Consider the following 25,058-nt stretch of genomic DNA (forward strand, 5'->3'; position numbering starts at 1 on the left):
GTATAAGGACCCCATCCATTTTTAAAGATTACATAGAAAACGGCTTGGAACATATATTTTTTTTTTACATCTACAATATCATTTTTTATGGACATCAAAAATATACATTGAAATGATAAAAAGACCAAACATTTCATGTGGTCTTCTGAACAAACGAGTTGGCGCATCGCAGGCAATACTTTGTAGTGAGGTTCATGTTTTTGCAGATAATATAATGGTTTCATGTGCTATATGGGCGTTTTCATACTTTTTGTTGACCAATTGTCCCCTTCGCCCCCCCCCAAAAAAAAAATATGGTTGCTTTTAATCCAATTTCCAGATCAATTCACTGCCTCTCCCTGCATCCGGTGACGTTGTTTCGGCAGAGCAGTTCCTTCTCTTACGCTTTGTTGATAGGGGACCACTGCCAATGTAATTTTGATTGACAGCCGGCTCCCTGCTACTTTAGCATGAACTAGCCGTCAATAAGCATGACATCGGCAGTGACGGCCCGTCAGAGTGGAAAAGAAGGAAGTGCCCTGTTGATGTGACGTCACAGGAAACCTGAGAATCGGTGCCAGGAGGGGTCTGTGACCGCTTTAACACAGGAGAGATCATTGAAAGGCAAAACAGTCAGGTAGGTGGCAACTACCAGCCATTAAAGGCAACCTGTCACCAGATTTGGGCCCTATAAGCTGCGGCAACCACCAGTGGGCTCTTATATATAGCATGTTAGAATCCTGTATATAAGAGCCCAGGGCGCTGTGTAGAACATAAAAATCACTTTATAATACTCACCTAAATGGTCGGTGCGGTGCAGACTGGTCAGATGGGTGTCTCCGTTCTCCGGTTCTGGCGCCTCCTCTTTTGGCCATCTTTGTCCTCCTTCTTCTGAAGCCTGGGCGCATGATGCATCCTACGTCATCCACACTCGCCGGCATTGAGGTCCTGCGCAGGCGAACTACAATACTTAGATCTGCCCTACTCAGACCAGACCTCAATGCCGGCTAGTGTGGATGACGTAGAATGCGTCATGCACCCAGGCTTCCGAAGAAGGACGACAAAGATGGCCGAAAGAGGAGGTGCCAGTACCAGAGAACGGAGACAGCCATCCGACCAGTCTGCACCGCACCTTAGGTGAGTATTATAAAGTGATTTTTATGTTTTACACAGAATATTGTACTGAAACCAAAGCAAGAAAAGCCGCGTTTTTTCTGCCGAGAGATACAGAATTGGTGCAGAACCTCTGCAACCAGACACTCTGTGTGCGCACATCGCCCTTCCTCTTAGTGTCTCCCCCCAATCAGGTCTCTACCGTAATCACCGATATTAATTAATTTTCTTTAAGATCAGTATCTGTTAAATCCCAGCTCAGGAATGACACGGCCCCAGGAATAGACGAGGCTTCCTGGGAACCAGTGACACGTTACAGACATGGGCTGCGGGCCATCAGCGGACACTGGTGAGAGGGACATTATAGATTTGCACTAATGTTTCCATTTCCTCGGTCTGGCAAAGATTTCTGCCGTATTTATCAGCTGCAATTGCCTCTCCTAAGTGTCCACGTGTTTATATATATATATATATATATATATATATATATATATATATATAATATAGTGTGTGTGTGTGTGTATGTATGTATGTATGTATATTTAAGTTATATTAGAATGACAAATATTTGGAAATGTTGTTTCTTTCAGTTGCAAGGGGAGCTGCAGACTGGTGAGACATGATTTATTACATTGTAACACTCTATATTCTATTCTTTTTCTTCTATTACTGCAGTAGTATTTAATTTATTGCAATATTATTATTTTTTCACTACCTATGGAATGTGGATACTTTTATATAACATATCACCATAGTCCTGTAGGGTGGGGCTACACGGTGACTTGATTCTTTGATAAGTGAAATTGAGTCAATTTGCCACATTCTGCAATGTAGCAGCAGCCTTAAGGCTGCTTTACACGCTGCGATATCGGTACCGATATCGCTAGCGTGGGTACCTACCCCCATCGGTTGTGCGACACGGGCAAATCGCTGCCCGTGTATCACAACATCGCCCGGACCAGTTACACGGACTTACCTTCCCTGCGACGTCGCTGTGACCGGCGAACCGCCTCCTTTCTAAGGGGGCGATTCATTCAGCGTCACAGCGACGTCACAGCAGCGTCACTGAACCGCCGCCCAATAGAAGCGGAGGAGCGGAGATGAGCGGGACGAACTTCCCGCCCACCTCCTTCCTTCCGCATTGTGGCCGGGACGCAGGTAAGGAGAGCTTCCTCGTTCCTGCGGTGTCACACGGAGCGATGTGTGCTGCTGCAGGAACGAGGAACAACTTTGTTACTGCTGCAGTAACGATATTTGAGAATGGACCCCCATGTCACTGATGAGCGATTTTGCGCGTTTTTGCGACGATGCAAAATCGCTTATAGGTGTCACATGCAACGGCATCGCTAAAGCGACCGGATGTGCGTCACCAATTCCGAGACCCCAACGAGATCACTTGAGCAATGTCATAGCATGTAAAGCCCACTTAAGGCATGACAGATGATTTCAGAGTCGGCGGATGATTTCAGGGTTGGCGGATGATTTCAGGGTCGGCGGATGATTTCAGGGTCGGCGGATGATTTCAGAGCAGCGCATGATTTCAGGGTCAGTGCATGATTTCAGGGTCGGCGGATGATTTCAGAGCAGCGCATGATTTCAGGGTCAGTGCATGATTTCAGGGTCGGCGGATGATTTCAGAGCAGCGCATGATTTCAGGGTCAGTGGATGATTTCAGGGTCAGTGGATGATTTCAGGGTCAGTGCATGATTTCAGGGTCAGTGGATGATTTCAGAGCAGCGCATGATTTCAGGGTCAGTGCATGATTTCAGGGTCGGCAGATGATTTCAGAGCAGCGCATGATTTCAGGGTCAGTGGATGATTTCAGGGTCAGTGGATGATTTCAGGGTCAGTGCATGATTTCAGGGTCAGTGCATGATTTCAGGGTCAGTGCATGATTTCAGAGCAGCGCATGATTTCAGGGTCAGTGGATGATTTCAGGGTCGGCAGATGATTTCAGGGTCGGCAGATGATTTCACAGCAGCACATGATTTCAGGGTTGGCGCATGATTTCAGAGCAGCGCATGATTTCAGAGCAGCGCATGATTTCAGAGCAGCGCATGATTCCAGGGTCGGCGGATGATTTCAGGGTCGGCGGATGATTCCAGGGTTGGCGGATGATTCCAGGGTCGGCGGATGATTTCAGAGCAGCGCATGATTTCAGGGTCAGTGGATGATTCCAGGGTCGGCGGATGATTTCAGGGTCGGCGGATGATTTCAGAGCAGCGCATGATTTCAGGGTCAGTGGATGATTCCAGGATAGCGGAAGATTGCAGGGCAGCAGATAATTTTAAGACGGCAAATGATTTTATAATAAATAATAAAAATAATAATTTTATATATTGTTACTATTGAATAAAAAAAGGAGATCATTAATGTGCGATTGATGTATTGGTCTGTCTTTATTTCTCCTTATTTTCTCTACATTTAGGAATGACAGTGAGGGCAGGTAGGATCCGTTATTCATCATGATAATGTACATTATTATTATTTTATTTAAGGGACCCATCCAGCAGGATTTCCCCATATTAAGTGCAGTTGGTCCATACTGGCGATAGGATGGGGAATCAAATCATCCCTTCAGTTTAGATTGGGGAAAAAAAAAAAAAAAGTTATCGAAGGTGCAGAAATGAGTGCACTGGTTGAGTGTCGGGTGCAACGTGGCAGGACTTTGTGTCCAGTCACCAGTAATGATTCCTCCCCTCTGTTTATCCCCTGGGCAATTTTACGTTTTTTGTTTTTTTCCTCCCCTTCTTCCGAGAGCCGTAACTTTTTTTATTTTTCCATCAATCTTAGCATATGAGGACTTGTTTTTTTGCAGAACAAGTTGAACTTTTAAATGAAACCATGAGTTTTACCCCTTCATGATTTAGGACGTACCGTTACGTCCTCGGTCATGAAGCGGTTAAAATTTATCCCCTCTGACTATGAACGGTGACGCATGCGCTGATCAAGAAAATAATTAATCTGTGCATGCGCTGTCACCGCTCATATTCATCTTTACGACGTCTTCAAAATAGTGCCGGAGATCGCGGTGCGCGCATGCGCTGATTCCGGCGTCCTTTTATTGAGGAGTTAGAGAAAAATTTAAACATTATACTACGCATGCGCCGGCCATAGTTTTATGAAGGTTGACGATAGACTTAAGTCCATCGAGTTCAACCCATGACCTAACCTAACATGTTGATCCACAGCAAGGCAAAAAAAACCCATAGTGTTAAATGCGGCAGCAGAGAGGAGCAATCAGTACCGAAGATCCAACCCACAAAGTCCCCCCTGATGCACACGACACTGAACCAATGCACTCGTTTCTGGACATTTTTTTTTTTATTTTTAAATAGAAATTGATACATAAATAAATTTATATAATTTACCTTATATATTGTGCTATGTGTAGGATATACACTGACATAGCACCATCTAGTGGTTAAGTGATGCATGTGCACAGTTATATCTAATAATAATAATAATAATAATAATAATAATAATAATAATAATAATAAAAAAAATAATATTTTTTATTTATATAGCGCCAACATGTTCCACAGCACTTTAATATGCAATAGTTTGCTTCACGTATGTATTAAGCGATGTTTTTGTTAATTGAAATGCATTTATTTGGGTGTAAGCAATCACTTCTGCAACTCGGTTTTATTAGTAATTTTGCACCATGTGCCTTCCATAGCTGCTGTGTTGCACTATATTGCTGCCTGCATTTATTATCTGCCTGCTATGTAATGGAGGAGTTTGTTACTCTTTGGTTTTTTCCCTTTCACAGATAGGGGGTTTGCCGGAAGCACTCGGCTGCGGCGTTGCACGGCACAGCATAATGCAGCCCAGGACTGTACACCATATTCTAATCAATAGCACCAGCTGATATGTCGAGGTGCGAAGCTCAGGACCCCGGCCAATCAGATATTGATGACCTATAGTAAAGGATAGGTCATCAACGGAAAAGTCCTGGAAAACCCCTTTAAAAGTTGAATGTGCCGGAAACAAAAAAAGCCAAATGGTGCAAAACTTTTAATGAAGCCGAAAAGCAAAAATGAATTTGAGCCCCAAAAACATGTATAAAAGTAAAAGGGGGAAAAAAAATGTCCTAGGTCTTATCATTTGTGGTTAAGATTGGTTAACTTTTTATCTCTCTGATAATAACACAGACCCCCGACTCAGACCACCCATGTGTCCGATGAATCTGCAATGGATGACGAGATGCCGGAAGAGGTAGATCGGTAAGCCTGGCCTCGGGATTATATCCGATGGTCCTAGTCCTGCAGAATATATACTAATATGGTGTTACCACTTATTGCCAAAGTATTAGATGCCAGACATGATCATCTTGCATATTTATAACATAGGATGTGTGATGAATGCAGGATAGATGGCTCCTCCGACATCATAGTTATTTAGGTTGAAAAAAGACCTAGGTCCATCTAGTTCCCCCTCCTCCACCAATTATACATTTTGTCCCTAACTCATTTATAACCCACAATGTTGTGCACTGAGGAATCATCCAGCCCTGATATAAAGCTGCTATAGTATCTGCCATTACTACCTCTTGTGGTCGGCATTCCACAGTCTGACTGCTCTAACTGTAAAGAAGCCGTTGCTATAGTATCTGGCATTAGTACCTCTTGTGGTTGGCATTCCACAGTCTGACTGCTCTAACTGTAAAGAACCCTTTCCTATTTAGTTACTATAGTATCTGCCATTACTACCTCTTGTGGTCGGCATTCCACAATCTGACTGCTCTAACTGTAAAGAACCCTTCCTATTTAGTTGCTATAGTATCTGCCATTACTACCTCTTGTGATCGGCATTCCACAATCTGACTGCTCTAACTGTAAAGAACCCTTTCCTATTTAGTTGCTATAGTATCGGCCATTACTACCTCTTGTGGTCGGCATTCCACAGTCTGATTGCTCTAACTGTAAAGAAGCCGTTCCTATTTAGTTGCTATAGTATCGGCCATTACTACCTCTTGTGGTCGGCATTCCACAGTCTGATTGCTCTAACTGTAAAGAACCCTTTCCTATTTAGTTGCTATAGTATCGGCCATTACTACCTCTTGTGGTCGGCATTCCACAATATGACTGCTCTAACTGTAAAGAACCCTTTCCTATTTAGTTGCTATAGTATCGGCCATTACTACCTCTTGTGGTCGGCATTCCACAATCTGACTGCTCTAACTGTAAAGAACCCTTTCCTATTTAGCTGTCGGAATCTCTTTTCTTCCACTCGCAGTGTATACCCCCTGGTCCTTAGTATTGTCTTTATCAATAATAGCGCCTCACGTGCTCCGCTATCATGTCTCGCTCATTCATTCCTATAGGAGTTACGATAATTTCCTTGCATCCCCTTTACATTACTTTATTGTATCTATATTTGTAGTAATCTATTGTTTTGTTTTTTTTTAGACATGCAAACAATAGGATGAGCGGTAAGTAGGACGATCATATGCAGTCAGTGCTGCGTTATCTGTACCAGACCGGTGCTAGAGAGGTCAATTACCATCTATATAATTGTATTGTGACGCCCTGGACTAGCCAGGTAGTCACAGATAGAGCCCCGCACAACACCAGTCCCTCACTAGGTAACACCAGCCAACCACATAACACCCTAGTTACCTCGCTCAGGGCTGGATGAACACACCAAGGGGCGGGGCCAGGCGGTTGACCACACCCACCGAGGAGTTCAGAGAGCCTGAGGGAGGAAAAACAAGGCAGTTCACAAAAGGAGTTTGTTCTGAGAGTGCAGTGGAGGAGGTGAGGCCTGTGTGACAGTCTGACAGGTGCCGGGGTTGGAGCCCGGGCACCTTTGGCTAGGAGGAATACGGTGGCCTCAGCCTGCAGGAGCCGGGAAGACGGCTCAGTGGAACCGTGATGGACCGGGACAGGGTAGTGGCCCGCTGGTACCGACCCGGGGAACCGACTCGGAAACCAGAGCACAAGAGGGGGTACTCAGACCCTGAAACGAGGTCTAGAAACTACTGGACTGAGTTAATTAACTGATTGAGGTCTGGACTTTAGGTCCTTTCCCACTCAAAGTCCCTCATAGAAGACAACAGCCCAACAAGGGGGATAGAAAGCCACCGCCACGGCAGAGAGATCCCACAGGCCAGCGTCTGCGGGCAAAGGGCTCCTCCGACAACCACAAGCCGGGGAGCGGACTCCTGACACTGCAAGCGCAGGTAGTCCAACAACTCAAACAGGTGCAGGAGAAAGGCAGAGACCACCAACCGGGTGGGGGAACCCGACTGCGGGCACCGATCACCATCATCTTGGTTTACCAGAGGCTCGAGTGTTTCATTCTAATAGTGAGTACACCAGTGCCCTCCAGCCGCCCATCTCCCTGCACCATCAAAACACCCCCAACGAGTCCCGGGGCCACCATCCCTGCCCACGGAGGGGTTAACAATTTGCTGCATACCATCTCCCCCGGGTGCCCCGTAACTGCAGCGGTGGTGTCCACCTTCACCACATCCCGTGGGTGGCGTCACGAACTTAAAACACGGCTCCGGCCGTACACTTACGTCCCCAAACCGCCAACCCCTTACTGGTCGGAGTGACTGCAGGACCCCCGGGTCCGGAGATCCTCGAGCCACCCACTCAAGGTCTGGACCCGAGCGGCTCGGTTGTAGCCGAACACGGGGTGGCACAGTATTATCCCGTCTAAATTCTGCTTTTACTCCAGAATCTGGTGTCGTTTTTATTTAGTTTCTGCACCTTTCTGTTCCGGAACAGTGGACTCTTATATAGAATTCAAGGCTTGTTAGCCAAGAGGGGGGGGGGGGCTTTCCCTTAGTAAGAATCCCTTAAGAGTTGAGGATTGTGCCCATTTGGTTAGTAAAATAAAAGGAGAAAGTGGAGTTCTGTCCTCGCTGATCTCCGGACAGTCCCATTAATGGAGCGGAGCCCGGGCATGCACCACATTGCTCCATTCAGAGATGCTTCTTCTGGGGTTGCAGACTCCCAACCTCACCACACCGCTCCATTCAGAGCCGCTTCTTCTGGGGTTGCAGACTCCCAACCTCACCACACCGCTCCATTCAGAGCTGCTTCTTTTAGGGTTGCAGACTGCCAACCTCCCCACACCGCTCCATTCAGAGCTGCTTCTTCTGGGGTTGCAGACTCCCAACCTCACCACACCGCTCCATTCAGAGCTGCTTCTTTTAGGGTTGCAGACTCCCAACCTCACCACACCACTCCATTCAGAGCTGCTTCTTCTGGGGTTGCAGACTCCCAACCTCACCACACCGCTCCATTCAGAGCCGCTTCTTCCAAGGTTGCAGACTCCCAACCTCACCACACCACTCCATTCAGAGCCGCTTCTTCCAAGGTTGCAGACTCCCAACCTCCCCACACCACTCCATTCAGAGCTGCTTCTTTTAGGGTTGCAGACTCCCAACCTCACCACACCACTCCATTTAGAGCCGCTTCTTCTGGGGTTGCAGATCCCAATCTCACCACACCACTCCATTCAGAACCGCTTCTTCTGGGGTTGCAGACTGCCAATCTCAAGAATTCTGGGATCAGAAAGTGATTCCTCACCCCATGGAAATGGTCATTATTCTTCACCCTTTATTAGAAGCTACACTATTGTATCTGGTAAAGAACCCCAAAACATTCAAGATAAAGATATCAAAGGAGCTCAGGTGAAAACAGACAGTACATCCCAACATCCCCACCCATCACACTTAGTAGGACTTGGATATATGTGACAAAGCATCAATATGCCATCTAGGTTAACAGTGTCCACCAGATATTAATATACATGTATCCTTTTAAAGTGCTTCTATGGCAGAAGCTGGTCACAACATGCAATCCAACCAGACCAAGCTAAAAAGCAAAGTAAATCCTATATAGATACCTACTAATAGTTATACACTGGACATTCTATAAATTAAGATTTATTGCTAGTGCGGAAAGCGCTCACTCACCCATTTTGTCCTGTTTAGGGGTAAGAGAGGATTACGACCATGGGCCCCGATGCGCGTTTCCCATAGGGCTTCCTCAGGGGTTATATATTTTATGTCTAAGTGTTTAAGAAAAAATTTGCATTTTTTTTTTAATTTCTCTCAATTGTTGGACTTATTGCTCCACTGTTGCTTATAGGAAACATATTATACCTGGAGTTTGTTCATTATTTATATCTGCATATATGGCATTTTCTCAGACATTTATTATTGTGTCTAGTAGTTTGGCCACAATATAGCAATCTGCAGTCCGGGCTGTTTGGCTCACAGAGCATTGTCCAGACTGCATACAATTGTATCTACTTCTCTTGTAGAAGTCACAAGTGGCCAAATCCCGGACCATTGTTCTCCGTTTGCAGCATTGGAGTAGCGCGGGGAACATGAAGTGACCCGGCCTCTTTGGAGCGGCATTTAGGAGTTTATAGCAAAAAGTTTGCAAGCGCCGCACTCCTAGTGTAGTGATCGGCCACCACTGGAAGCCAACGACGGTGGTCGGTATTCAAGCCAACCAGCAAAACATAGCGGTGGGCAAATGGTAACTAATCGTGTTTGGATTATGTGTAATAAATCCCTAAGTTCTATTTCGGTATTCATCACGAAAAAGAAACCTAATGCAACTCAATGGAGAAAAAAAGCGCATTTTTATTGTCATGACGAATACTAGAATAGTCCTCGATATTCGTCAACCATTATCCAAACATGAATAGTTACAATTTGCCCATCACTAACAATGAACTATAGAATTAAAATCCTTCTTTCTTGAAAACTGAGATCTAATATATAAAGCTGAATGTGTGTGTGTGTGTGTGTGTGTGTGTGTGTATGTCCGGGATTGGCATCTGCACCGTCGCAGCTACAGCCACAAAATTTTGCACACTCACACTTCTGGACCCCGAGAGCGTCATAGGCTATGTTTTGAGAGGAAATTTTAACCCCGCGCTTTGCAGTTATTCACCAAAAAACCTGTCTCCATTAAAGCGAATGGAGCTGGGAGCCACAACTTCATAAGAATGCGCAGCCACGCCCTTATATGGAATGTTGGCGTGTCACAATGCAGCCAGGGAAAGAGACAGACACAGACAGGGAAAGAGGCAGACACAGACAAAGAGACAGACTGACAGGGAAAGAGACTGACAGGGAAAGCGAGAGACACAGACAGGTAAAGAGACAGACACAGACACAGGGAAACAGACAGACAGGGAAAGAGAGGGAAAGAGACAGACAGGGTAAGAGACAGACACAGACAGGGAAAGAGGCAGACACAAACAAAGAGACAGACTGACAGGGAAAGAGACAGACAGGGAAAGCGAGAGACACAGACAGGTAAAGAGACAGACACAGACAAAGAGACAGAGACAGACACAGGGAAACAGACAGACAGGGAAAGAGAGGGAAAGAGACAGACAGGGTAAGAGACAGACAAAGACAGGTAAAGAGACAGACACAGACAAAGAGACAGAGACAGACACAGGGAAAGAGACAGAGGGAAAGAGAGGGAAAGAGAGGGAAAGAGACAGATAGGGAAAAGTGACAGAGATAGATAGACAGACAGGGAAAGAGATTGAGACAGACGGAGAAAGAGACAGACAGTCAGAGACAGACACTGAAAGTGACAGACAGACAAAGAGATAGAGAGAGAGATAGAGAGATATATACAAATGGGGAGACAGAGAATGGGAGAGAAACAGAGAGACAGTTACTATCCCGGGCGTTGATACATTCCTTTTATACATTCTATCCCGGGAATGTTAATACATTCTATTTTGTTAACAACAGTTATTAACCCGGGCGAAGCCGGGTAGTACGGCTAGTTTTTAATAAGTGGTAAATTGCTTGTTTGTTTACAAACACTTTATAATTTTACTCATTTTAGGAAGAGGAGATTAACTCTTTGATACAATCACAAATATAAAGCAGAATATGCGGGCATAAAATGGTTTTTTTCCACCATCAGCACTGAATAGTGTATCAGATTGTTTGTTTTTTTTTTTTGGATGGAGTTTGCATAATGCCAAAAAAGTATAAACAAAAAAAAAAAAACAAAACTCAAAACCAAGGGGGTCCTCTTTAGTTGATACATTCAGTCAAAAGTTATATAATTGTATATTTAAAGGCTTAATGCCAGGAGATGTTTTATTATCTAATTTACTATTAGTATTGTGTTTAATTATATTTACCATTAGTTATATTTATTATTTAATTATATATTTAATATTATTTTGCAGATAAAACAAATGTGAATAAATGAAAATATTTGAAGATCTGTAAGAAAATTAACGGATTGGAGTTTAATTTACAATGTACAACTGAGAACTAAAGATTCTATTTATTCTTTACTTCATTAATTAAAAACAAAAAAACCCAAAAACTCTTTATTGAATTATTGCTGCATTAAGTCACAAATTTTTTTTAATCATTTTAGATGTCTAAAGATGAACACAATTTCATGCTGCATTTATCAGAAAGGCTATGTGCGTACAGAGAAGTTTTGTTTCTTGAGCAAAAATAAAAATAAATAAAAAATGCATAAAAAACACATGCATTATTTCACTATATTCAATGGCAAAGACGCAGGGTGAAACGCAGAAAAGAATTGACTCGCTGCTTCTTTTTTCTGCACCCAAACGGCAGGCAAAAAAGAAGCAATGTGTGCACAGCTTTTCTGAATTCTCATAGACTTATATTAGATGCGGAAAATCCAGAGGTAAAAAAACAAATGAAATCTGCACATAAGTGTATCAAAGACTTGTTAAAGTCAAATTCCAACAAGTATCAAAAACAAAAACAGCTTTAAAGCCTGACACCAAGAAGAGACAAAAAACCCCCAAAAACAAACAAAAAAAACCCACAAAAAACATAAAAGTGCAATTTAAACAAAAACAAACAAAAATGCAAGTAACTGAATTTTACATATTAGGTGCAAAAATTCTGCAACATCAAAAACTCATTGTTGGAAGATAGCCTAAGGCTATGTGCGCACTAGAGCTTTTTACCTGCGGATTTACCCGCGGATTTGCCCCGGAAATTTCTTGAGAAATGTCTGCAATCTTTGTGCAGACATTTCCCATGAAATTCAATGAGAAAAAAAAATAGCTGTGCGCACTGTGCGGATTTTTCTCAAGAAAATTTCTTGAGAAAATTTTCTCGAGAAACTTTCTTGAGAAAATGTGCATGTCCATTAATTTCCGCAGGTACCTGGGGTATTCCGGGCGTATTCCGCAGGTAGCAATGATGTGCGGTATACCACCGGAATAGCCGCGAATTACCTGCGGGAATGCTCATCGCTGCCTGCGGTTTTGCAGGAAGTGATGTCATTATGCCAGGAAGAGGAGGCGGAGCAGAGTAAACACACGTCACACTCCCTGGACGCCGCACAGAAGCGCTTCCGTGCGACCTCCAGGTGCCCGTGCAGTCTGTGTCCTGCTCCGGCCTCGCGGCTGCCTGCACTGCAGGGTGTCAGTGTCTGCCCGCAGTGTCAGCAGCCTGTCACGCGGCAGCGCAGGCAGACACTGACATTCTGCAGTGCTGGGAGCCGCGGGGATGACGATCGCTGCTGTCAGGAGGTGAGATCATTACCTGCTGTGACGATCTCCTGCCTCCTGACGTCACCGCGGTCACTGCTGTCTATGCCCGTCTCGCGAGCGGCCCGAGACTGTCACTAGCGGTGACGTCACGGGCTCTCGCGATACTTCTGACAACGCGGCGGGCATAGAAGTCAGTGACAGCGCTGACGTCAGCAGTACAGGAGATGATCACAGAAGGTAATGATCTCATCTATGCTCCTGATGGCAGCGCTCGTCATCCCCTGCAGTGACCTGAGCTGACCTATTGATGTTAGCTCAGGTCACTGCATTGCTCTCCCAGCCAATGGGGAACATTCTGTTCTTCATTGACTGGGACAGTGACTATGGTAAGGATCGCCGTGGGACCCCCCCCCCCCCCCCCCCTTATTGGATTACGCCGGACGTGGATTGATTGTTCTTTTCAATAAATTGGTTAAAGAGGCTATGTGAGGAGTGTTTTTTCAAATAAAACTTTTTTTGTCTATTTTTTAATTATTACTGACTGGGTTGGTGATGTCGGGTATCTGATAGACGCGTGACCTCACCAACCCCAGGGCTTGATGCCAGGTGACATTACACATCTGGCATCAACCCCATATATTACCCCGTTTGCCAACGCACCAGGGCGCGGGATGAGCTGGGGCAAAGCGCCAGGATTGGCACGTCTAATGGATGCGCCACTTCTGGGGCGGCTGCGGCCTGATATTTTTAGGCTGGGGAGTGTCCAATAACAGTGGACCTCCCTAGTCTGAGAATATCAGACCCCAGCTGTCCGCTTTACCTTGGCTGGTGATCCAATATGGGGGGGACCGCACGTTTTTTGTTTTAAATTATTTATATAATTTAAAATAACAGCGTGGGGTGCCCACTGTTTTGGATTATCAGCCAAGGTGAAGCTGCCAGCGGTGGTCTGCAGGCTGCAGCCGTCTGCTTTACCCTAGCTGGCTACAAAAAATGGGGGGACCTCACGTCGTTTTTTTTTAATTATTTATTTATTTTATGGCTAAATACAAGGCTAAGCACCCTTTAGTGCCACATGAAAGTCACTAAAGGGTGCCAGCTTAGAAAATGCAGGGAGGTGGAACATTATATAGGTTTTTCTCATCTATCTATCTATCTATCCCTCTATCTATCTATCCCTCTATCTATCCATCTATCTATCTATCTATCTATCTATCCCTCTATCTATCTATCTATCCCTCTATCTATCTATCTATCTATCCCTCTATCTATCTATCCATCTATCCCTCTATCTATCTATCCATCTATCTATCTATCCCTCTATCCATCTATCTATCTATCTATCTATCTATCTATCCCTCTATCTATCTATCTATCTATCCCTCTATCTATCTATCTATCCCTCTATCTATCTATCTATCTATCTATCTATCTATCTATCCCTCTATCTATCTATCTATCTATCTATCCCTCTATCTATCCCTCTATCTATCCCTCTATCTATCTATCTATCTATCTATCCCTCTATCTATCTATCTATCCCTCTATCTATCTATCCCTCTATCTATCTATCTATCTATCTATCTATCTATCTATCCCTCTATCTATCTATCTATCCCTCTATCTATCTATCTATCTATCCCTCTATCTATCTATCCCTCTATCTATCTATCCCTCTATCTATCTATCCCTCTATCTATCTATCTATCTATCTATCCCTCTATCTATCTATCTATCCCTCTATCTATCTATCTATCCCTCTATCTATCTATCCCTCTATCTATCTATCTATCTATCTATCCCTCTATCTATCTATCCCTCTATCTATCTATCCCTCTATCTATCCCTCTATCTATCCATCTATCTATCTATCTATCTATCTATCCCTCTATCTATCTATCTATCTATCTATCCCTCTATCTATCTATCTATTCATCTATCCATCTTTCCCTCTATCCATTATCTGTCTATCGATTATCTTTATTATTTATTGCAGGGACAAACCTGCGGTAAATCCGCGGTAAATCCGCGGCAAATCCGCATGCGGATTTTTTCCGCAGGTCCGGAAATCTTTCACTGGCAGAAGTTTCTCAAGAAATTTTCTTGAGAAACTTCACATTTCTAGTGCGCACATAGCCTAAAGGCCGCTTTACACGCAACGACATCGCTGACACGGAATTCGTGACGCACATCCGGCCTCGTTAGCGACGTCGTTGTGTGTGAAACACACGAACGACCGTTACCGAGCAATTTTACTCACCTTATCGTTGACACGCTGTCCAGTTCCCAATTATCGTTGCTGTTGCAGGACGCAGATTGTTCGTCATTTCTGCTGCCGCACACATCGCTACGTGTGACACCGCAGGAACGAGGAACAACACTGTACCTGCGTCCACCGGCAATGAGGAAGGAAGGAGGTGGGCGGGATGTTACGTCCCGCTCATCTCCGCCCCTATTGCACGGCCGCTTAGTGACGCGGCTGTGACGCCGCACGAACCGCCCCCCCCCCTTAGAAAGGAGGCGGTTCGCCGGCCACAGCGACGACGCTAGGCAGGTAAGTAGTGTGACGGGTGTAAGTGATGTTGTGCGCCACGGGCAGTGATTTGCTCGTGACGCACAACCGACGGGGGCGGGTACGCTCGCTGCGTGTAAACCGGCCTGTGGGCTGTGTGCACATTTTTCCTGTGTTTTGGCTGCGTTTCAAACTGCAGCGTGTCATTGTCAAATACATGCGTTCTGCGTCCCCAAAAAAACTTTATGAGAAGTCAGCAAATTCCATGCGCACTTTGCTTTTTGAAACGGAGCGTGTCAAATATTTGCCAAAATCTATGCGTTTCAAAAATGTCACTTCTTTTGTGCGTTTTGGTTGCATTTTCCACCCACTCTCTCTCTCTGTCTGTGTGAGCGCAACGTCAAAAAGGCATCCAGAACGCATCCAAAATGCAGTGTTTTAGATGCAATTTTTTTTTTTTTTTAAAAGCACACGCAGTGTTTACTACTGTCAAAATGTTGCATTTTATTTGTCTATCAGAACGCAAACATGCGGACATAGCCTAGTGGTGCAATGTGGCGCCTAAGCCACGAATATCAGTCTCTGGGATCCCAATGTCAAGATCCTACTGTAACATCCGCTCTTCATATAATTACTCAATGGAAACATGACTGTCACATGCTGTACAGCAAACAGTCTGCAGCCGCTCGCTCTTTGCTTTGGAAACCGGCCACCTCCAAAGTGTCCAGTTACATCGGTAATAAGTGCCTTATGTAACAAACTCCTTCCGAGGATTGTTAATAAGATGAGCACTGCAAAGTCATTTGTTTACAAGGACTTTGCAATTTCACCATTTAAGGCCAGTTTCACACATCCTTCTTTTTGCTGGTTTCGCGGATCCGGCGCAGTGAATACAGTACAATGACAGCGCTGTAACTTCCGGGTCACATGCGCCGGTCACATGACAGCACGTGACTGGCGCTTGTTGCACTGTACGGGAGCGCGCCGCATCCGCGAAACCGGCAAAAAGAAGGATGTGTGAAACTGGCCTAAGAGAATGAGAAATCTCATTTATACGTGTGATGTCCTATCGCCTACCCCTCCCAGGTCCAGAGAAATAGGTGAAAATTTGGGGAACCGTCCCAGAAGATAAGAGATCAGTCCTGACTTTAGTTTTAACATGTGTCCTAATGAGGAGAGAGATTATACACTGTGGAAGCTTGGATTACGAGTATAATTGGTTCCGGGCGTTTGCTCTTAAACCAAGTTACTCTTATATCAAAGCTAGTTTTCCCATAGGAAATAATTGAAATGCAGACAATTCGTTCCAGAACCCAAAAATATTTGCTGTATTTATACAAACTTATTACAGTAATACAAAATAATGTACTGTATTTGTCGCGGGCGGAGGAGGGGACGCCGCGCTCTCCCTCTGCTCGGGTCTGGCTGCTCCTCTGTGGTGGCTCGAGCGGTCGGCCAGATCCCGGGGCCTCTAGCGGCGCTCCTCGCCCGTGAGTGAAAGGGGGGTTGATTTGTTGGTGGGGGAGTTAGTGTTTGTCTGTGACGCCACCCACGGTTGTGGTGATAGGGTTGACACCACCGCTGCTCTGTATGGGGATCCCAGGAGTTGTAACAGTGAGCAGCCACGTTGTTAGTTCTCCCCTCCGTGGGTAGGGGGTGGTTGTCCCGGGGCCCAGTGATGGGGTAAGGATAGATGGTAGCAGGCGGGTTGCGGGGCCTGGCGAGGTGCAGGGTCGCGGGGGCAGCGCTGTGCCTCACGGCACGGTGGTACTCACTCAGCCTGAGACATTGACACAGTTCACGGTAAAACACACGGCTGGAAAGACGGTTTCCACGGACGGCTGCTATTGCTCTTCCCCGGTAGTTAACGGTGACTGTCTCTTTTCCTGTACCTAGTACTGTTGTTGGTTCCAATGGGTTCCCACCGGTAACCCGCTCCCCGGCTTGGATATGGTCCGGAGGAGCCCCTCTTTGCCCGCAGGCGCTGGCCCTGAGAAACTGGTGCCCTGGTGGTGGCGGTGTCTCTCTCATACGGTTGGACTGTTGCCTTCAATCGGGACTTAGTTGTTTGGAAACCCAGGAGGTCCCCTTCACTTACGGATTTGGCAAATTGTACGGCGACTCCAAGCCTTGCCGGGGTCCAAAAGGCCCCTGCCAATGGTGCTGACCTCTCTTAGTGTACCGGTCCGGTACCGCCGGGCCACCGCCCGTCCACGGTCCTTATGGCAACTCTGATTAGCCACTCCTGCAGACGGTCACCGCCGTCTGCTAACCTTGCTGTCTCTGTCCGGGGCACACACCCGGACGCAGTCTCACTGTTGCTCTACTGCCACCTTTTCCTTCCTTTCACTTTCCCTGTCAAAACTAGACGGTCTGCTTTTCCCGCCTCCAGGACTGTGAACTCCTCGGTGGGTGGGACCAACCGCCTGGCCCACCCCCTGGTGTGAACATCAGCCCCTGGAGGAAGGCAACAAGGGTTTTTGGTTTAGCTTTGATGTGCCTGACCGGGGTGTAGGGTGTGGTGGTGTAGTTACCTGTGACCCCTGTCTTGCCCAGGGCGTCACATATTCATATAGAATTATTACAGTACAGTAAACAAAAGCAAATTAAACTGCACATTAGCGTACAATAAAATTATTGGCGTTCGAGAGATTCAGTATAAGCAATGTGCTGCACTGGTTAGCAGAAAGAAAGTACAATACTGTATCCACAAATGCAAATTGATAGAAATGCTATATTATATACAGTACTGTGCAATAGTATACTGTATACAGTACATATGAGCAGAAAGTTACCTCCAGAGCGGGTCAGAGCGTGGTGAAAGAACAGAATCAGAGGTGTGCACGGTGAGGATTTGCTCTTATTGCAAAGCATTGCTCTTAAACCAAGTTACAAATTTGGAAAAAGCTTTGCTTGTCTTGCAAAACGCTCTCAAACCAAGGTACCACTAATTAATTAAAAAAAAATAAAAAAAAAATAATATAAATATTATATATATATAAAAAAAAAATATATATATATATATAAGAAAAATAATATATATATATATATATATATATATATATATATACACACACACATACACACATATATACACATATATACATATACACACATATATATATATATATATACACATATATATATATATAATGTGTATATGTATATGTATGTATGTGTGTATATATATATATATATATATATATATATATATACACACATATATTTTTATATAATATATATATATAAATATATATGTATAAATATATACATATATATACATACATATACACACATACATATACACATATATATATATATATATATATATATATATATGTGTGTATATGTATATATATATATATATATATATATATACACACACACATATTTTTATATATATATATTATATAAAAATATATATATATAAAAATATATATATATATATATATATATATATATTATACACACACACACACACACACACATTTTTTTTTCAGGCTCAATCTATAAGAAAGAGAAAATAACCCGCATAGTTCAGAAGCTTTCATGACATCACTAGTTTGGTTTGACTTAAATTGTGTTCAATGCAGCAGAAATGCTGAGTTTGGGCTCATGCGCACATTGCCGAATTTCATGCATTTACGCTGCATATTGCACCGCAGCGTAAATGCATGCGGCCTGCGTCCCCAGCACAATCTATGTAGATTGTGCATGAGAGGTGCGCACGTTGCGTTTGAGAGCGCAGCGATTTGGATGCCAAAATTTTGTTCCAAATCGCTGTGTTCTAAAAAGCAACATGTCACTTCTTTCGTGTGCTTTGGATGCAGCCCCCGCTCTGTCTATGGGAGAGGCTGCATCCAGAGCGCATGAAATCGCCATTTTTTCTGCAGAAACACTGCATTCATTACGCAGTGTTTCTGCAGCGATTTGATGCACACATGTGCTGTCAAATCCCTGCAGGGACACGACACAATGTGCGCATGCAGCCTTTGTGTTTGACCCTTCAGATGTCAAATGGTTTTGTTTTTTTTCTTTTTTTTTTTAAGCTCTACACTTAGGCTGTGTGCGCACGTTGCGTTTTTTCATACGTTTATGCAGCGTTTTAAATTGCAGCGTAAACGCATGCGTTGTACGTCCCCAGTCTAAAGTCAAAGTCTGTAAGAATTAAGAAAATGCCATTCGCATGTTGCATTTTGGATGTCAAATTTTTTACAAAATCGATGCGTTCAAAAAAGCAACATGTCACTTCTTTTGCGCGTTCTGGATGCTTTTCCCACTCTGTCTAAGGGCGGATTCTCACTTGCGAGTTTCTCGCAGTAGATCAATGTGAGAAAATCTCGCATTGGAATCGGACACATGTTAGTGAATGATTCAGCCCGCATTTGAGATTTTTTCTCAGTCCAAATCGGGCTGAGAAAAAAATAAATAAATAAATCACAGCATGCTGCTTTTTTGCGAGTTTCTACTACGAGTCTCTCCAATGCAAGTCTATGGGAGCATGTAAAAAAAAAAAAAAAAAAATCGGATGTCACGGGACGGCACTCACACCATCCTAGTGACATCCGATTTTCTAAATACATTTCTCGCATGTTTCCTAAAACACTGGAAACGAGTGATGTCTCCCAATGTCTGTCAATCACTATTCTCTGTCAGTCGGTCTCTCCCTCTCGGTCTCTATTCTCTCTCTGTCGATTGGGCTGTCGGTCGGCCACTAGCTCTGTCCCTCACTCTCTGTCCATGTTGGTCTATCCCTCTGCCCCCCTCTCTCATACTCACCGATCCCCGGCGCGGCGCTGCACGGCGTTCACACTGCTCTGGCGGCTTCTCCTCTTTCGAAAAAGCCGGCTGCACATTATTCAATCTCATATTCCCTAATTTCCACGCCCACCGGCACCTATGATTGGTTGCATTGAGACAGCTGTCACTCATCGTGGGGGCGTGTCTGACTGCAACCAATCACAGCAGCCGGTGGGCATGTCTATGCTCTACATTTAAAAAAAAAAAACAAAGAAACGGCGTGCGGTCCCCCCCCCCCCGATTTTAATACCAGCCAGATAAAGGCTGGTATTCTCAGGATGGGGAGCTCCACGTTATGGGGAGCCCCCCAGCCTAACAATAGCAGCCACCAGCCGCCCAGAATTGCTGCATCCATTTGATTCGACTGTTCTGGGACAGTACCCGGGTCTTCCCGATTTGCCCTGGTGCATTGGCAATCGGGGTAATAAGGAGTTAATGGCAGCCCATAGCTGACAATAAGTCCTAGATTAATCATTGCAGGCGTCTATGAGACACCCCCAATGATTAACCTGTAAATTAAAGTTAATAAACACACACAGTGAAAAATCCTTTATTTGAAATGATAAAATAAAACAAATACCCTCGTTCACCACTTTATTAAGTCCCCAAATAACCCATCCTTGTCCAACGTAATCCACGGAGGTCCCGCGACGCTCTCAGCTCTGCTACATGAAGGGGACAGGAGCTGCAGAAGTCACCGCCGCTCCTATCAGCTCCACGCAGCAACTGAGGTGAGTATCGCGATCAGCTGAAGATGTCACTCAGGTTACTCACGGCCACCGCTGGATCCTCCAACAGGGACAGCAAGTCGCCCGAGTGACAGCGATGAAGTCACAGGTAAGTTGCAGTCACGGGGGGGAGGATCCAGCTAGCTGCGTGTAACCTGAGTGACAGCAGCACTAATCACGCTGCTCAATTCAGTCACTCAGGGGATTAGCGGTCACCGGTGAGTCCTTCACGGGTGACCGCTAATCAGGACGTGACAGACAGAGCCGCGGTATGACAATGAAGTCGGGTGAAGTTCACCCGAGTTCATTCTGATCGTTTGGCTCTGTCTGTGTCTGCTGTCAGCGGCCATGTAGCAGCGCTGAATGGCAGATGACATAGTAAAAATGGATCCCATACGCATCAAACACGCATTACACACACTCTGCTATCCTTGAAATAATTAAAAAAAAGCATCGCACTTGCGTTGCACTCTGACCTAACGTGAACTGAAATCAGCCGAGTTTTTTTCAGCCAACTCGGACTGATTTTACTCGCATAGATGTGTTTCTAGCCTAAGGTCTCTTCTCCACTGGCGTATAAAAAAATCACAGCGATACTCGGCTCAAAATGTGAGTCGAGTATACTGCATGTGATCTGCGTGTGATCTGCGTACGGACGGTGTGTGTTTTTTTCCTCACATAGCATCCGTATGACATGTGAGCGTCATGCGAGTGCTATGTGAGTTTTTAGGTAAGCATCGGTGGACTGGCTACGGGAGAAATCTCCTGTAAAACCAGTCCTGGCCGCGGTCACCTGCACTGAGCTCCGGAGCTGTAATCTAAGCTCCAGAGATCAGCCCGGTCTGTCCGCAGCTGTGCTGACCTGAACAGCAATCTCCGGGGAATCCATCACTCGGCGCTCGCTGTTCAGGCTGCACTCTGGAGCTCAGGGGACAGCTCCGGGGTTCAGTGCATGTAACCGCGGCCAGGCCTGGTATTACTGGAGATTCCTCCGGTAGCCAGTCTGACGCGGTATGCAAGTGTCAGGATCCGTGTGACATGCGCATGCCACCCAGATTCTGACTTTTTTCTCACCCCCATAGGATTGCATGGGGGTGAGAGAGCTGAGAATCGCATCAAATTGCAGCATGCTGCGATTACAAGGAGAGCCTGTGTAGAGTCTGGAAAAAAACGGGGAAATGGAGACAGCATCATATGAAACCCTTTGACAGATTGCAATCCGTTTCTCCATGCGATGGAATTTGAAGAAAAAAAAACGCCAGTGGAGAAGAGCCCTCAGGCAGAGCAAGCATCGAGGACGCATGAATTCAGCATCCATTCTGCATTCAAAATTATTCCAAAATGCAGCGTTTTGGCTTCGTTTTGAAAAGCACATGCAGTGACAAAACGCTGCAGAATATTTGTCACGGCAGAACGCAACGTGCGCACATACCCTTACTGGGTTAGTAATGGGGGTGCCTGATAGTTTCCTTTTTATTACCAACCCCTAGGCCTGATCCAGGCTGCCAATTCACAGCTGACATCCACTTCAAGAGCATTGCCCCAATTGCCGCCATACCAGTGCAATCAGGAAGAGCCTGGTAAAGCACCACAATGGGAGCATCTAATGGAGCCACCACTTTAGGGGAGGTTGCGGGCTGTAAGGCTATGTTCACGCATCATTTTTTTGGCATTAGGCACGATCCGGCGAAAAAACTGATCAGTTCCTTCAGTTTTTTGACAGATCCGGTGTGATACTGAGCATGCTCAGTTTAAAAAAAAAACTGATCCAGCGGCCGGATCCGTTTTTTGCCGCATTACGCCGAATCCGGTGTCCATAGACTTCCATTATAAAAAAAAAAATCCGTTTTTCTTGCCGGACACAAAAACGTTCACTTCAACATTTCATCCGGTCGCCGGACAAGTAAATTTTGCCGGATCCAGCAAAAACCGGATGAATTGCAAGGCCATCCGGCGCTAATGAAAGTCTATGGGGGGAAAACTGATACGGCGGCAACAGACGCCGGATCCGTTTTTTCATGTTTTTGCCGGATTGTGCCTGATGGAAAAAAACTGATGTGTGAATGTAGCCTAATTTTTAGGCTGGAAAAGGCCAAATAACCTCCCACTAAGATTACTCCAGCTCTCCATCCCTTACTACGACCATTTTACAGCACCAAAGTTTGGGTCCCCTTTGACTTAAGGGGTTCGGGGTCAAGTCCAGGTCCCGAACCAAACTGCCATGCGTCTGCTCATCCCTAGTAGTAATTTCAATGCTAATATTTACACATTTGAAAATAATAAAGTCTAATTGGTAAAAGCAAATCTCGGCAAACAATTCAGCTGTTCTAAAGTAATACAAATATATAACATCTTTATATGATGTCCACATATTGTAAAGAATTAGAGCGGTACAAAGAAATCTAGGGGCTGTGATAGATTATCACTACCTGCACTTACTCCATTTGTCCACCAGAGAGCAGTATACTACAGTGTTTGGCAGCTGCGATTAGGAACGTTACTAACAAGGTACAGTTTCCGGGGGAAAGTTACACAGCGCACAGGAGACCATAGAGGATGCAGGGACCTTACCAAGATGTCTCCACATCCCGCGCCATCTTTGCTGAGACAAATCATTTCTCGTCTATGCGTTTTGGTCTTCTCAAATATGGCCGCCGACCTAAAACTTGTATCGCCTTGAAGGGAATATACAGGTGGTTACAGGCTGATTGCTCGGGGAATATGCTGGTGAGTGGTTTATTACTCGTGGCTTTTAATGTTTAGTGGAACCCTTAGGACTTATTATTGTGGGTGGTCACTCAGGGGCTTTTGCTCATAATTAAAGGGGTTGTGCAATGGCCTCTGCCTGGTCCTTCTATCCTACTGGGGCATGTAGGAAGTCCCAGAGATGGGGTCTCCTGCTCTGTGCCCCCCACTATGTGGCCAGGAGGGAGCTGCTCATGTACATATGCTGCGTCATGTGAAGGGCGCCATGGCAGACATGTTTTTACTTTCCTCTCACCCTACGGCTCGGCTGTATATTTCGCAGTCACCGTTCTTGCTGCTACAGCCTATATTTTCTAATATGAGTAAATGGCGGCCTCCATGGAAGTGAAAAAGGGAACGTGTCTGCTAAAAAAACAAAATAGAACACCGCTTACTTGCAGACATCATAGTAAACTGCTCGTTAAACATTCAGCCGGCGTCCTGGAAGCGGGAGAAAATTATTAAACACTCAGAGGCAGCTGGGAGAAAATGAAGTTATATTCTCCCTGCAGCCCCTCACTTCCAGCCATTTGGGCAGAGCAGGGGGCTGTAACAGCCGCCGCTCGCTATACAGCACACCAGGCTGTCAATCAAGGTGTAGGAGGAGCAATTATAGCCACCCAGGTGAAAGAGCAGCTGCAGGGAGAATATAATTTATTTTCTCCCTGCAGCCTCCAAGTCAGCTTGAACATGTTTAGACTTTATTTACCAGCAGATTATCACTAAATCTGCATGGGCAGGTTCATTTTAACTTACACAATAGAAGCTTACCAAGCAAGGTGTCCGCACCAAAACAAGCAATAGCAATCTGGTGTGGTTTTGTTTTTTGTTTTTTTCCGTTTTTGTTTTTTGTTTTTTTCCTTTTTTGTTCATTTTTGGTTCAGATTTGAAACAGCAGTTTAGTGCAGAAGTTTCTTAGAGTCTGTAAGCCCACCTCAGCATTTACCCCCCCCCCCCCAACTCTGTAGTTATGCTGTAAATGCAAGCCCTCTGTCTTAGGGCCCACTCACACTTGCGCTATTTTGACGCAAACGGAATCCGTCACTAATGTAGTACAGTTCATTTATTTACTGTGGAAGCGCGACATCGTGTGGACACAAGCGGGTACTGCATGACACACACGCGCCATAGTAACACGCTTCCACTGTAAATAAATGAACTGTACTACATTAGTGACGGATTCCGTTTGCGTCAAAATAGCGCAAGTGTGAAACTAGCCTAAGGCCCCCTTCACACTTTCAGGAGACTCGCATCACCCGGTATGGCCGCGCACTGTCTGGACAGGAGCGTCTCAGCTGCATAGAAATACATGCAGGTGACCTGCTCCTGTCAGCAGGGCGTGCGGCTGTGCCGGGTGATGTGATGCGATGTGAGGCTCTCACCTTATTCTCACTCTCCTGCGTCTTCACCTTCTATCCACATCGGTCTTGGTGATTTGTGTCGGTAGCTCCAGTATGTCATGGAGGCGACGGAGGTCGCAACTCAATACAAGTCTATGGGGGCCTCATTCAGGTTCTCATAGACTTGCATTGAGAGCTTATGACTTCCAGCCAGTCAGCAGTTATGGCCATAAGGTGGCGCCGCAGCACCGGAGTGGCGCAGAAATAGGATGAAAGCGCTATAGAGTGAGTATAAATCTGGCGGTGTTTGCAGTACGTGGGGACATGGCCGCTCGATTAATGCAA

The 25,058-nt window shown here is 45.2% G+C and overlaps 1 protein-coding gene and 1 long non-coding RNA gene across 2 annotated transcripts in view; both read left to right on the forward strand.

Moving 5' to 3' along the window:
• The first annotated feature begins 1,355 nt into the window (after window positions 1-1,355).
• LOC142249075 (uncharacterized) lies at window positions 1,356-11,368 on the forward strand. Its single transcript, XR_012724985.1, has 6 exons — window positions 1,356-1,441; window positions 1,683-1,704; window positions 3,521-3,538; window positions 5,250-5,321; window positions 6,507-6,529; window positions 11,290-11,368. It is a non-coding gene; the product is annotated as an uncharacterized LOC142249075 (long non-coding RNA).
• Window positions 11,369-23,268: 11,900 nt separating this feature from the next.
• Window positions 23,269-25,058, forward strand: part of RPP14 (ribonuclease P/MRP subunit p14) — a 47,684-nt gene continuing 45,894 nt past the window's right edge. Inside the window, exon 1 of the mRNA XM_075320666.1 lies at window positions 23,269-23,355. The gene's annotated coding sequence lies outside the window, so the exon portion shown is untranslated. The remainder of the gene's footprint in view (window positions 23,356-25,058) is intronic.

The sequence above is a fragment of the Anomaloglossus baeobatrachus genome, chromosome 8 (genome assembly GCF_048569485.1).
Source record: "Anomaloglossus baeobatrachus isolate aAnoBae1 chromosome 8, aAnoBae1.hap1, whole genome shotgun sequence".
NCBI classification, from domain to species: domain Eukaryota; kingdom Metazoa; phylum Chordata; class Amphibia; order Anura; family Aromobatidae; genus Anomaloglossus; species Anomaloglossus baeobatrachus.